Here is a 15,644-nt window from a genome sequence, read left to right as displayed (position 1 = left end):
TTGTTTACCATTTAGAAAATAATAGAAAATTCATGTTTATTCCAAAATCGATCAACGCCTATTTATATTCATAAACAATTATATCAGTACCCAAAGTAAGCTTAACCGTGCGTGTCTCGCTCGGTTAATTGAACGATTTATTTCTCTATTTTTATTTTTTGGTTCAGCGAAATTGTTTAACAGCACCTTAGGCACCGTTAATATGTATTAACCTTCATCATTCGCACAATAAAAAATAAACAGTTTGATACGTAATCTGGCGCGCTCGGCTAGGCAATATCGAAACGGTATCGACTATTTATATATATATATACACACAAAATACATATTTTTCTCACACAAAACTATTAAAAACACAATGGCATCGAAGAGCGATTATTATTCATTTAAAAAATCGATTTTTCATTCTGTTATTTATGAAGTTTCACCAACTTTATAATAAATCAAGAATCTTTCCACATAAATTATTATGTGCTCATACAAATTGATTCGTAATTATCGACCGCGAAAGCTTTCGTGCCACCAAACTCGTATTTATTTATTTTTTCAATATATAAAACCGCATCGCGAGTTCGTTAACCAAAAACATTGTTAATTAAATTAAATATGCGGTCGAAAAAAGGATGAATTATGTATATTTCGACCCAGAACAGATGTACCAATAATATAAAAGGACTTTCGTGTTGGGTATAAAAAATGAATAAATGATATCAACGCGCGTGAGTTGCGAAACCTGAAATTTTATGTTGTTCTTCGCACGAAAAATAAATAAATAATATATTTTTTCCTTAAAAATATTTTTAATAGTTAAATGATAAACCTGAAACACTTTCGAATTATATATTTTTATCATAGCTTATAGAAATTTCATATAGTGTTATTTTTTTATACAATTAAATTTAATGTATAGGTATATCAAATATATTTATTCCGATGATTCACCAAGTTTTGGCGTTGCATGAAATTGTACTCAAAATAATTATGTAGCGTTTTAATAATTTAAACACATATTATTAAATATAATAGTAGCATTCACAAACGTGTGAATAATTTGTATTTCTATATTTTTTTCATGTTTAAAAACAGAATTTATTTCTTGTATTAAATTACTTAATTAACAATGTTATGAAAAAATAAATTGCATTTACAATATATACAATATATTTGGGACATCTTTACTTTAATAAGAAAAGTCAGCAACAAAACAATCAGTTAACTGCAAAAGTTTTTAATGAAAACATTAAAACGTATTAAGTTAAACTATGCACGTATTTACATATTGTAGATCATCGTACTTAATACCTGAAAAGTCTTTATATACTAATGTTGTGGGTTAAAAATATTTAAAGAGAACGAGAATATTCTTAGAGCATTATCATAAAATATATTTTTTCGGTAATTTTGATTTTAATATTGATAAAAGCCAAGTAAAATATTTTATTTTATTACCGTTTTAATTTTCAAAGACAAATTAAATCACTTACTATCGATATTTAGGGTTTAAATAAAGGTTTTAAATCTAATATGACATGTATTATTTAAGTAAAGAAACAAATTAAATTTGGTTAATTAAGGTAAGTGAAATTTTTTTTTACATACAAATTGTGGCATATTTAAAAATAGTAACAAATACCTTAAAAATTTTATTAGTACAAATAAAGCTTCATTTAATATTGTTTTAAATTTTTATTAAGCTGTTATTGATCAAAAGTTAAATGTTTTAAGGTGATAGTAGAAGAAAAAAATAGCATTTGCTTTAAAAAAAAAATTATTTAATGTTACAAGTAACAAAAAATATGAGCAATTTGTAGCATATCTTAAAAATAGTAGTAAGTAAATTTTTTTGAAAGTTTAAAATGTTAGTAATAAAAAGTAGAATGTTTTAAGCTATTAGTTAAAGTAAAAATAGAATTTGGTTTAAAGTTTTTTTATTTATTTTATAAGTGACAAATAGTTCAGGCAATATTTAGAATACCTTAAAAATGAATAACTGTACTTTTAGGATATTTAAAATTGTCAGTTGTCACTAAGTTATATCAACAAGTGTTATAAAATAGTGTTAAATGGATACGACTACTTTTATCTGAGTCCAAAAATAAAGTAGCAAAATGTATTAATGAGATAAAGATAAAAGGCTAAGATAAAGAATAAAAATAGATTTACAAAGTTCAATTAAATATAAAGGAATAGTTGTTCTAAAATCTTGCTTATTGATTTTTTTATAAAATTTATTTCTTATATTAAATAATATTTTTAATTTATTAGAATTTTATTTTTCCCAGTTAAATATTATAAAACGTAATCACACATATTTTTTTATTTTCTTTATTGTATAAAAAATATTTGTGTCCGAGACAACATAAGTAATTTTTTATATAATATGATTTGATAATGATTAAAATTAAAAATAATAAAATAATAGTAATGTATTAATTAATTTATTAATTGAACTTGCTATATTCTGTATGCTATTAAGTATTTTTTTAATTTTATTAAAAAAAGAAATAATTAAAAAATAAAATGATTCAATATATATTATAAGCCTATATTTATGTTTATCTGTGTATTTTTTCTATTCTAATATGAAAACATAATAATAGGTTATCTATGTTTGTGTTTACTTAATAAGAAAAATAAAATGAGATAATGTGCTATTTTTTAGTACTAATTTACAAATAAAAGTTTGTTAATAAATATTTTATTTTATTGTAAAGATATATCTCGTTTTAAAAAAGCGTTAATTTTTCTATAGAAATGTAAGATTTTAAATTTTTTAAATAATATTTTTGGCTGGTTTAAAAAATCATTAATTTATTTTGATTTTAAAGGTAAGAGTCATTATTACTTTCCTTTAATTCGTCTGTAAAATAGATATCAATATATTCACGAATAAAAACGTGTAACTTAATAATAACAGATAGCTTATATATTTATCTACATAATTTAATGTCAGATTAGTTGCCTGATAAGTCGGATAAGTAACTATTTGTGAATAAATTAAAAATATATTAATACATTGCTATTTATTATAATAATTAAAAAAGAAGGAACGAATAAATAATATATTGCTACAATTATTCTAAAAAAATTTAAACAAATACTTTTGAGTTAACTTTCAGGTACAGAAAAAATAAACTAAATTGTTATTTTTACTGATGATTCTATTAAGAATGTAAATATGAACTATTTGCAATAATGTCGTTCCTTAAAATATATTAAATAACCAAAATTAAAACGAGAGGAAAATATAAATAAATACTTACATTATTCCGCAACAATTCCAATAAAAACAAAATTCACCAGTGTATCCCGAACTTCTTGAACAACATACGAACTATATCATTTAAGATTATTGCCTTATTTTTCGGCTGAAAACGACTATAATATTTTCGCAATTACGCAACAACACAACCGACAATTTTTAATTTTACACAAGTTCGACCAAACGGTATTTATGAACCGATTACGATTTAACGTATCGAATATTATAATAGTCTATATAGAGATGAATTCCGATCGAGAGACGCCTTCACGCGTTCTTGCATATGAAAATACTGTTAGAGACTGACTTTTCCGGACGAAAGGAAAACGGAAGAGGCTCATTTGAATTTCCGAGCAAAGATTTCTATTTCCAGTCGGCGGATGCCAAGTTATTCTGCCGAATCGCAGGTTTCGATCTTTCTTCGATTTCGGGCACAGGCCGTTAACGTTTTCGACCATTAGTTTTTTCTATCTAACCGTTTGCGGTTTTCGGAACTTTTCACTTGGTGGTTTTTCTTTTTTGTTTTCTTTTGAGTCGAAAATCGATCGTCGCTAAACGAGCGTGACGATGAAACACGTCAATATGGAATTTCTTATATGTTTTACGCATGTATTGTAATATTATAATCTAATTATGTTGGTAGTAACAATGTACATAATAGTTAATGATGTGAAATGAGAGACAATGAATGGAAATGGATTACAAAAGAAGACTTGTTTCTTTAAATGGTACATCATTATTACTGATACACATATTATAGTATAATATACATAAGCTACTATTTTATAAGTATGTTTAATCAGGCAAAAACTGGGTAAAATTAATTATTTTTACTATTATTATATAGCGACTTCGGTATATTTGTGTTTGATTTTTTTATAACCATATTTTAATAAAATTGCATACAATTTTATATAGTAATACAAGTGTTGCATTAATAGGTATTTTATAAAAAAATATGAATATGATTAACGGTTATAATTTTATATCCAGAAATTTATAACGTGATAGAATAAACATAATCTAAGATCATTTATGGATTAAACGAGCGACTTAATTGTTAATATATGTATATTATGTATTTTTATTACATTATAAAAATCAATAATAAAAAAACTTAATATACACATTAATTTAAATTAGACATTTTTATGATATTTATAATTTGCACTATGAGCATTTAAAAATAGCCTGAAACGTATCTTAAAATAAATGACGTAGCTCCCTATAATTCCGTTACACATTTTAATTTTAAACACGTGCTATAATTAATATACTCAGGTGGTACTTTAGTATAATTCGTTTTATTGGATCTTAAAAAATGTATATTTTCAATAAAAAAGGGAATTTTAAATATGTATAGTCCAATTAATTATTTATAACAATAAACAAACTTTAAAAATATAGCACAAAACTGATTTAAATCGCGAAAATACATATCTAGCTTTTTTACTTATATTTTAAACCTTAAAAATATCTATCAAATAAATAATTGATTATAAAAATAATCTTAATTAAGACTTAAATATCTAACTTTACATGAAAATATGTTTTTTATTAATTTACTAAGATCCTCAATATATAAATTTAAAAACAAGATATGCATATTTAAAAATAGCCTAAAAGCATATTTTTAATTACTTAATTAAAATGCAGACTTTTCAGCACAAAACAGTAAAAATATAAAATAATATATATTTTTATATTATCTAATATTTAAGAATTAAAGAGAGAAGAAATATATTTACGAATATTAATATAATAAATGATAATCCAAGTTTTCATAATAAAAATCGCACATAAAACATTTTTTAATAATTAATAAGAAGCAGATATAATAACAGGACATGAGCAAACTTAAAAAATATTGCTTAAGTTGAATTAATCTATTTTTTTATTGTAAAAAGATTATAAAAATAAACGCTTTTTTTAATTATTTTTAAAATATACTGAATACGCATTTTTTTTCAGAAACAGCCGTTCTTTAAAATGGTATAAGAGTTTTCATAAGCTTTTAATAAACCATTAATTAAATTAAACATTAAGAAAAATATATAATATTAGTAAAATTACTCTAAAATATATTCTGAAAATCTGACTTTTCATAATAAAAGGCGTAACTAAAAATGTTTATATATATAAAATTAATTTACTAAGATAGGTAATAAATGGACTTAATTATAAGAGAAAATAATCTTATTAAAATATAATATAAAAATAAATAGCCTATTTTATGTAATAAATTGAGCGAAAAATTTCTAAAAACAATATTTTAAATATAAAAAATAAATATGCAGATTTTTGAGGAAAAAAATTTGCATTTTAAGAGAGCATAAAATAGTGTTTTCGTGTATAATAAATTATCTAATAATTTAATTGTTCATTTAAAATTACAAAAAATTATCTTTAAATATATACTTAAATATCTGACCTTTTATAATTAAAAGCTCATTTAAAAATACTTATTTTTTTTATTAATTTACAAAGATACGTAATATATAGACCTAATAAAAATATATACGTGCACTTTAAAATTACCCAAACGCATGTTTTTAAATGATTTTATAAATAAAATTATTTTTAATCAAACATTATTTAATAAAATATTATATTTTATGTAATAAATTTAACAAAATAAATATATTTTTTTTAGTATGTTAATAAATTTGCAGATTTTTCAGAAAAATTAGTTGCTCTTTAAAATAGCATAAAATAATGTTTTTGTCTATATTAAATTATCTAATAATTTAATAATTTATTTAAAAATATTATGAAAATTTTCTTAGAATAAACTTGAATATCTGGCCTCTTATAATAAAAGGCGTACTACAAAATAGTGATTTTTTAATTAATTTATTATGATACGTTATATATGGACTTAATGTGCGCTTACAAATGTGCACTTTTAAATAACTTAAACGCATGTTTTTAAATGATTTTATAATTAATATTAATGTATTATAAATCAAACATCATATAAAAATAAATTAATCAAAATAAAATATTTTTTTTGTATATTAAAAAAAATATTTTTCATAAAAAAGCAGTCGCACTTTAAAATAGACTATTAGTATATTTTATTATACTATTTTTCATAAAATATTTACAATTAATAGGATGTTTTTTAATATATTACTTTAATTGATGGTAATTAATGTAGGTATTTATTTTATTTTATTTAAGTATAACATCATATTTTCGTATCATTATATTAAAAAAAATAGTCTGAATTAAAAGTTACTTATTTAATATTAATTTTTAAATGAATGGAAAAATATGATTTTTTATTGATTTAAAATATTGAATAGGAATATTCAACATTAAAAACAAGTGCGGTTAAAAGTAGCCCAAACAAGTACTTTTAAAAATTTTAATTTTTTACAAATAAATTTTATATATTATGTAATATCTACCACAATATTCATCCAATTAAATCCTTATGTTTTGATTGCCTCCATAAATCACACGTCAATCAAAAATATCACTTAAAATTTATATCGATTATTAAAAAATAATATCACACCATAAATATGAAGTATAGTAGATCCGATCACTGTTTATGTATATGAGGTACATAAAAGACATAAAAACATGTATCGCGTTTGACGTTTCTTATTTCGTCACGCCATTTCGCCGAATGGAAATGGCGCCAATAATGACAACGTCACCGGTCGAAAGCTGACAGAGAACTGGTCAGTCGCTAGCAGTCACTGCCATCTCCAATTTCTCGATTTTACTGTTAACTCGGACAGTGTGTCCCACTCTTGCGGCAACGTGTGTGCATGTTTCCGTCTCTGGGATGCAGCGGCGATGTACTAACGGTTCTCAACATGCGTTTCCCGAAATTCGGTCACCGTGCGAATATGCAAATAAACAATAATTGCGTCATACGATTGTGTCGGGCGATTGAGGAAAAAATCGAAATTGAATGAGATTGCAAGTAAATGGTGTGCGATTGGCTCTGAATGATTTAAAGGAAAATTAGGAAGATTATTAGAAGAGCCTCGATAGAATATTACGAATGATGTAGATCACTTTTAAATTTACACTTTACATATCATGCTTGTAAAAAAATGGCACAATAGAAAACTAATAGATTATTTTGAAAAACTAGGCAATGGAATTAATTTCAGATCTTACTGTCAATTTATTTTTAGTAGTAAGTCCAAAACTTTATATGTTTACTACTCTTCTATGACATTTTTAATATAATAAAATTATCAATAAATCCATTTTGTTTTCAAATTTAAATAATATCTTATTTTTGCTTAATATTACACTTAATGACAGATAGAAAACTATGTAGGGGCTCAAATTTACACTTTTGCCTCAAGTGATAAAATCTCAATTCCTGGCCCTAATGCTGGACATGATTTATTACAGGAAAGGTGCTTAGAAGTAAATAAAAATAATTACAAAAATTTCCAACACAATGAAAAATGGCACAGGTTATCCTTATTCCAAAACCAGGAAAGAGACGCACCTAAAATCTTACGGGACAAATAATATTTAGCCTATTTTATCAAAAAAAATTGAGACGCTACTGCTACGTTAAATAAATCCAATACTACAGAAACGAGAGATAATCACAAGGCACTAATTCGGCTTTCTGCAAGACCATGACATAATTAAACAAATACACCGAGTGGCAAAAAAATTAATAAAAATCTACATTAGAGGAAATATTACTCAGCTGCTTTTCTGAATATATGTCAAGCTTTCGACAGTTTCGACAAGCTTTCGATATATGAGAATAAAATGCAAAATGAAAAAGGCACTACCTGGCTTTATACATATATGAAATTATAAGCGATAAATATTTGATAATAAAATATAAATATAAAAAATCAACAGTCTGCCCAATAAAATCTGGACTATCTAGTACTGTATTTAATATATAAAGCAGTATAATATATTTAGTGACACAAAAAAATTATCACTGGAAACAAATATTGTATCCTGAAAAAAACATGTCTATTCACATTCACAATGCAAAATATTTTATTTAGTATTAATCCAAAGTACATATAATTTCTTTCACAAGATAAAATATTTCGTCACATTTTTGTCAAAGTTTTTTCAGTTTTATCATAATTTCTTTATACTTTTTAAATCTAAGCTAAATTCGTAAGTCAACCTGATTTGTTATATTGTATTTAAATCATAGTTATTAAATCATTATTTTGTTAAAAAAATCGTAAAATAAAAATGTTTAAAATATATTTTTTTGCAATTTATTTTGGTTTTTGAGGATGCAAAATCTGCTCTAAAAACAATTCATATTGATAAAAAACTTGTTATGAAAATATATTTTGCTAATATCTCAGATATGTGCGTTAGCTAGCTTAATTCGCTGTTGTTTTAAAATTGCGAGTACCTAAAAACTTTTTGGAATAGAAATTTAAATAATTCAAAAATGTTGTGGGATATATGTAATATAATTTTGGATCACAATAACTCTTGTAATTTTATTTATATCAATACAAAACTTATTCTAAAAATATTTCAACTAAAATCGTCAGCCAGACAGTTCCTCTACTGTTTCAAAATGGTGATAAGACTTGTTCTAAAATTAGATATTGATTCTTAGATTCGTTTAACTGCTTGATACCCTATCCTGTTTTAAATGGCAGATTTCAAATCGCCAAAAACATTGTAACTCCATTAAAAAATTATAGATAAAAATATTTAATATAAATACGTTTTTAATAAAAATTAAAATAGAACAAAAATATATTTTTTTTGACAAAAATATATTTTTTTTGACAAAAATATATTTTTTTTGACAAAAATATATTTTTTAATATATATTTTTTTTGACAAAAATATTTTTTTTTTTTAAATATATTTTTTTTGACAAAAATATATTTTTTTTGACAAAAATCTATTTTTTTTGCCAACAATAATGTGCGATTTTACGTTATTTTAGGAGACAAAAATAAGCATAATATAATCGAATTGTTCAAAAAATATTTTTTGTAAATATCTCGGCTAAATTATTGTTTCAAAATAACAACTACAATATTTACAAAAATGAAAAATTCGCAACTTCATTAAAAAATCATAGATAAAAAGCAAGGAAATTTGAAATGCTTATTATTAGAAATTAAAATTGTAAAAAAAGCTCCAATAAGAAATCATAGAGAAAAATGTGAGGAGCTCAAAAATATTATATGCTACAATTATAATAAAATTAAAATCGAAAAATAAATTTTTACATACTTTTATAGAGATAAATCAACCTAATTTTTGCCAGACAATTTATCTTGCATTTTTCAATTTGGAATAATTTACTTTGTTGAAAAATAGCAGAAGACTAAATATATTAAGGCAGCTGTTTTACAGACTTTCGTTTATTTTTTCAATGCTATCCAATTGAAAGTAGCACCGTAAAATTAATGGTTTTTTCATGTATTATATTAAACATGTATCTCTAATATATAGTTATTTAAATTAAACTTTGTATTAAAAATAGTGTATTTATATATATTAAATGTATATAATTAATAATGATTTATTCATCTTGTAAGTAAACACATGGATAGTTGCGAAATATGCATCATAAAATACAAGCCAAGTATATCGTGGAATTGGTATGTTATATTATACATAATTTCACCTCATAAATTGTATCTAGGTTGTTGGTTGTTAGAAAGAAAATGTTTACCATCTACCGCTTTATTGCATCGTTCATTAAAATTATATTACATCGAGTAATGAAGCACTAATTAAGCAAAATATTCAATCAATGACCACTCCATCGGTTTAGGTACATAATTTTAAATTGCGGTATCGACAAGTTTACGTAATAAAAATTTTATACCAAAAAAGCGGTAAAATTTTATTAATACGCGCTAATAACCTTAAGATCGTAAAATTAATAATCCACTAAAAACATTTGACCTGATTGTAAATATGCATATTTTTAATAACATTTTTAACACGTAATATAAATATTGCTTATAGATTTATGCGTCTATGTAAGTTAAACTTTTAATACATTTTATGTGAAACTTGAACTGGTTTTCGTCGGTGTTGTTTTGAACGCTTTTTTAATATATAATAATAATAAATAACGGAGAACTTTCGTTGGTCGAAGGGTATTATAGAGATAAAGGTACTTTCACTCAACCTTATCTTTATTGAAATGTTGCAAAGCGGATCTAGAGGAAAATTATTATAAATATTTTTTATTACAACTATAGTTTTTTGACCTTACGCTTACCGGATTCGCACACGTAATTCGATTGGATTTTCGCTGCGATACATTCACCTAACAATTGTTGATAATTTCATGCAAAATATATTTTTTTATGACTATGACTAACACATACGTGGCGGACATGAAAGTTTTCAGATGCTATCTATAGTAACTAGTATAGGTCTATGCAAATGAAGTGGACCGGAATCTAAATCGGTACATATGTAAGTAAGGAATTTATAGATTAATGAGAATGGTTAACGTATTAAAAGCGATAAGAAAACTTTTAATTTTATTGATGGATTGATGGATGTGAATTTTGATGTATCAATCACGTATTGAGAGATACATCTTGTTTATATATTACAAAAATAATTTAATTGCTGATTTATATATATTATCTATAAACTGTATAATAAGTGAGTTAATAAAAGCATTATTGAGTAAAATTATATATTATGGATAATTAATTTTCAATATCTAAATCACAATTTCGTTTTAATATAAATCAATTTATGTAATACATACATATATTAACATCATGCACATATATAGCAGTATTAATGTTAATTTTACTTTCAACTAAGTGAACACAAATAATATGTCCTACTGGAGAAAGGAGTAAAGTGCATTAGGTCACATCTAAAATCGTAAATAAACATCTAAGGAACTAGTTATAGATGTGTGTCAGGACTGCACCTTATTTTCTTCTCCTGACTATCCGGTTTTGCATATACGTACTGAGTCTGTAAATGGTTTATCATAGGTGTATTATACATAGATGTTTTGTACCGCTTTGGTGATTCGCAATGGTTCGTAGTCGAAGAATGTACCAAAATGTGTTATTATTTCTTACCGGTGTTGGGTCATCGATTACACGGTTTTTGTAATAGATAATAACGCAAATTTTTTAAACGGGTCTAGTAGAAATAATCAATCGGCGATAACGGTTTTAGCGAAAAGTTCAATGAATCAATTTTTTCATACATGAATATGTGAGATGAGAATTCATTACTATTTTTTTAAATCATATATATATTGAATAATTAAAAAATATATAAAGAAATCAAGAATGTCAGTTAAAAAAATATAGGGTCGTAAAATATATGCAATAAATAGATAAAGAAATGTGCTACGCTGCCTCGTAGTAGTCGAATTCCAGGTATAAGATATTTCGCCCGTGTGTGGCCGGCTATTATTTTTGCTTTACTTTATAAGATTTCCTTCCTCTCCAGGAAGTCTTTCGCAAGCTGATTAGGATGGTTTGTCAGTCTTTCTTTATATTTTATGTTTCTCTTCTTTTACCATTGTCAAATTCAGATCCCGGTGAATGTATGAATTTGGAACAAACCATTGGGCATACAATATCATCCTTAGCATTTTATTTTGATATGTTTAGATTATATCTATATAAAGGCTGCTTGCTGAGCCCCATAGTTGTATCCCGTACATATATATAGGTTTTATGATAACCTTGTATACGAGCAGTTTACTGTTAACTGACAACTGAGAGTTTCTCCCTAGTACCCAATAGTATTTTCTTAGGGCTAATCCTAACTGCTTGTGTTTGGTCCATATATGTATGTGTCTTCCGTGTCCATGTGCATCCCCAGACATTTGGCACTATCTGCTTGTGCTAATATAATATTATTTAACTGGACTGGTGGGCATTTATCCTTTTTCATGGTAAATGTTACATGAACAGATTTTTGCTCGTTTGCCTTGATTCTCCAGAACTATAGCCATTTTTTAAATTTTATTCAGATGCATTTAAAAATGCAATTTAACATAAAAAATGTATGATATATCAATTTGTTTTATTAAAATGTATACAAAAAATCATTTAGGAATCATTGTATTATTGGAAAAGAGTTTCTCAATTAATAAGAAAAGACATAATCCAATACAATCGAAAACTGAAATATAAATATTTGTTATTGTACGATACAAATCAGTATTTTTAAAATTAATAACTATACTAACCACTTCAATGAACAGATGGATGTAATTTTTTATTAATTTTAATCATAATATTTTTTCACTTTGATCAATATATTTTGTTAATTTTAATATAAATTTGATTATTATGATATTTATTCTGTCTAATTGTACATATTTATGCATTTTTTTTAGTAAAAAAGCATTTTATTTACTGCAAATATGTTTTTGATTAAAAAAAATTTGTCAGAACTAATTATTTTATATATTTATCAAAATATTATATATTTTCTCTCCCTGGATTTATTTGTATATACAAGAACAAATAAAATATGTATTATATACATTTTTGCTGTTAATTACAAATTAGGGTACCATATAAAAATGCATTAAACAAGTTTTTAATACAAGTTTATTTGAGCAGTAAGATAATTTGTATATGTACTTACTAAAATTCAGTATAATGCAATTTTTAAAACAATTTATATTTTTTCAAATAGCTTAGTTTCAAACCTAAATATTACGTTGTTTGTCTTAATTTATATTGAGAATGCTCGTTTTTAATAATTATGATACACACAATTCAGAGATGTCGTAAATTACTAAAACTATTAAAAATACAATAGTTGTATTAGTACATAAATAATTCTTAAGAAGACGTCTATAAAATATGTTTAAACTCTTTAATGTCTTAATTGAATTTAGTTTTGTTTAATTAACATTTCAAGTCATAAAATTATATGACATACATAAATTATTAACTCACAAAAAATAAAAACGGTTTAGGTCTTCGCTAAAATATTTAGGAAAAGAATAATTAAATTTGTAATGTCACACAAGAAATGTAATGAATCAAATAATTAAATTTCCCATTCATAGTTATAAGGTGTATGTAACTACATTTTTCTAATTTTAAGAAAACATCATCCTCATTCTTCTATCAATGTATGATGCATGATATTTCACCATTTCTCAACTTTTTAATGTGCTTTATTATCTAAGGTGAACAGACTTAGAAATTATCAAAGGAGGGCACTAAAAATAAAAAGGCCATCACAGATATTTTTGTTCAAGGAGAACAAAGGAAAGATTTCAACAAAATCTGAAAAATGGTATCAAGGGTATCTCTAAAAAAAATTTTAAGCAAGAAATTGCTACGGTAGCTCAAAAAAACTAATTTTAGAATTTTTTGTCCAAGTAAGACAAAAGAAAGACAATCGTTCACAAAAGATGACATCTGGTCATCTTATATTACCAAAAGTCTTAATAACAAATACGTAGATGAGTAAAAACATAGCAGAGATACTTCTTTATAGATTTTAAAATTTATTTTGAGTAAATATTTTATTTTTCTGAGCTACGGGCCATAAGCTTAACGATTTGCTTTTATATTTATTTTGTGTGAACAATATGAGGAATATAATTATACGATAATTAAATTTTAGAATAGTATATGCTTTGATTTGTCGCATTAGAAGAAGTGTGTAAAATATGTTTTATGTCGGTGCTTACGCTTAAAGCTGACCAGCGCTTAGCTGTGTGCAATGGTGACGAGGGTTAATAATGGATAAGAATTAATTTCATATCATAGAATCAATGATATAAAAATTAATACCTATTAATCAATTATTTCTTGATTTACCATCGCAATCAACCTTATAAAAAGGTATCCTTAATTATGACAGAAACATGAGTTAGCACTGATTTAAATAATCCGTCGTTAGCTTTTTCTAATTTTTATATACTGTCGATTTTTTCTGACCTTTTTGCAAATATTTTGCTTTTACTATTTAATTAACATATGTAATTACATTTTAATGTTTTTTTATGATATAGAATGCTAAGAGGTACATATTTAATTTAGGTCAAGTTAAGTTTTGGGTACTAAATTATATTTATAAATTTTAATAAATATGAAGTATGTACATATTATTATAGTAATATGTATAATCTATTCCAAATCTCTTTATATTTTCTTGTAAAGAAAATGTTTATAAATCTGACTTTAAATGTTATTTTTTGTCTTACTAATTGATAAAAATAATAGTACAGTTCATTATTGAATCATAAAATCGATCATAGGATATAAAATATTTTCCAGCAATAAAAATAACTACAGGAAACTACTTAAAAATCTTCTTATTTTATTATTTAGTTTATTAATATGCCATAAAACCTTTTTTACTCTAGGATGTTATTGAAAAAACGCTTATTTTAATCAAGATTGCAACTAGATATTTGACTGGCTAACGAACGTAGCCGAGATATTTACAAGTTTTATGGATATCTGTTTATCATGGTCACAAAAACTGTTAAATCCCATACATAAGACAAAAAAATGTTTTATTTTTATTTATAATAAATGACATGTTTAACCTCTTTATTTTTTTAGCTAAGTTAAAAATCAAATAAAGTTGGAACGAACTTAACTGAGATATTTACAAGGTCATTTTTTTAGAAACGTTGTAAGGAGATCCTAAAAATCTGCAATGAAGTTTTTTAAATAGCTCACTAGAGCGACAATAAGTAGATTTTTTAATGGAACTAGATTTTTTGTAGTCAATAAATACAAAAAAAATGCTTTTATACATAAAATTTGTATATATATAATAAATAACCAAAAGCTCAGCTATACATAAATTCTAAATGTACTATTTATTATAATTTATATTTAATGTATTTTGATAAAGCAAGGTGTAAAAAATATAAAGTTGTATATATTGTATTAAAATATTGTATGGTGTAATTTATCATGAATGACAATACAATTATTTTGTATTTTAAAATTATATTTATTATTGTAACTATGTAGATTATATAATTTATGTTCACAAGAGATCAATTTAAATATGTTATATTTTCGAGAAAAAGTAACATGTCGGTGATTTCATGTAAAAGGCGTGAGAATATTTTAAGCTTTGTATAAAAATCACACAATATACATAAAATATTTATGTTCATATATTAAAATAGAAAAAAAAACGCAAATTAATTTTCACAAATTTAATCATGAACAATATTATGGAAATTTTCAATAATTAAACAAACATTCATACATTATCAAAACATAAAATAAAGTATGGTTATGGTTAAGCGATATGTACAATACATAATAATCAGATTTATTTTTTATTTTTATATATAATAATAATAATATATATTGAATAAAATATACATGTATACAAAAGTGACCAAAACTAAAAACCATAACCTTTACGGATACTTAATAAACGTTCACCATTA

At 24.0% G+C, this 15,644-nt stretch overlaps 1 protein-coding gene across 2 annotated transcripts in view; it reads right to left on the bottom strand.

Annotated features, from left to right (window-relative positions):
* LOC148238247 (uncharacterized) overlaps positions 1-6,974 on the bottom strand; it is a 40,436-nt gene extending 33,462 nt beyond the window's left edge. Inside the window, exons 1-2 of one of the 2 annotated variants that reach the window (XM_088205675.1) lie at positions 6,786-6,953; positions 3,264-3,317 (exon numbers count right to left, since the gene is read on the bottom strand). The gene's annotated coding sequence lies outside the window, so the exon portion shown is untranslated. Of the gene's footprint in view, positions 1-3,263; positions 3,318-6,785 lie in introns of both variants that reach the window. The other variant, XM_088205674.1, reaches the window with a different exon arrangement.
* Between the last annotated feature and the right edge of the window lie 8,670 nt (positions 6,975-15,644).

This window comes from Plectrocnemia conspersa, unplaced genomic scaffold (assembly GCF_051122295.1).
Source record: "Plectrocnemia conspersa isolate PC_06_02 unplaced genomic scaffold, ASM5112229v1 ptg000002l, whole genome shotgun sequence".
Taxonomy (NCBI): Eukaryota; Metazoa; Arthropoda; class Insecta; order Trichoptera; family Polycentropodidae; genus Plectrocnemia; species Plectrocnemia conspersa.
This window is presented reverse-complemented; position numbering and strand designations above follow the sequence as displayed.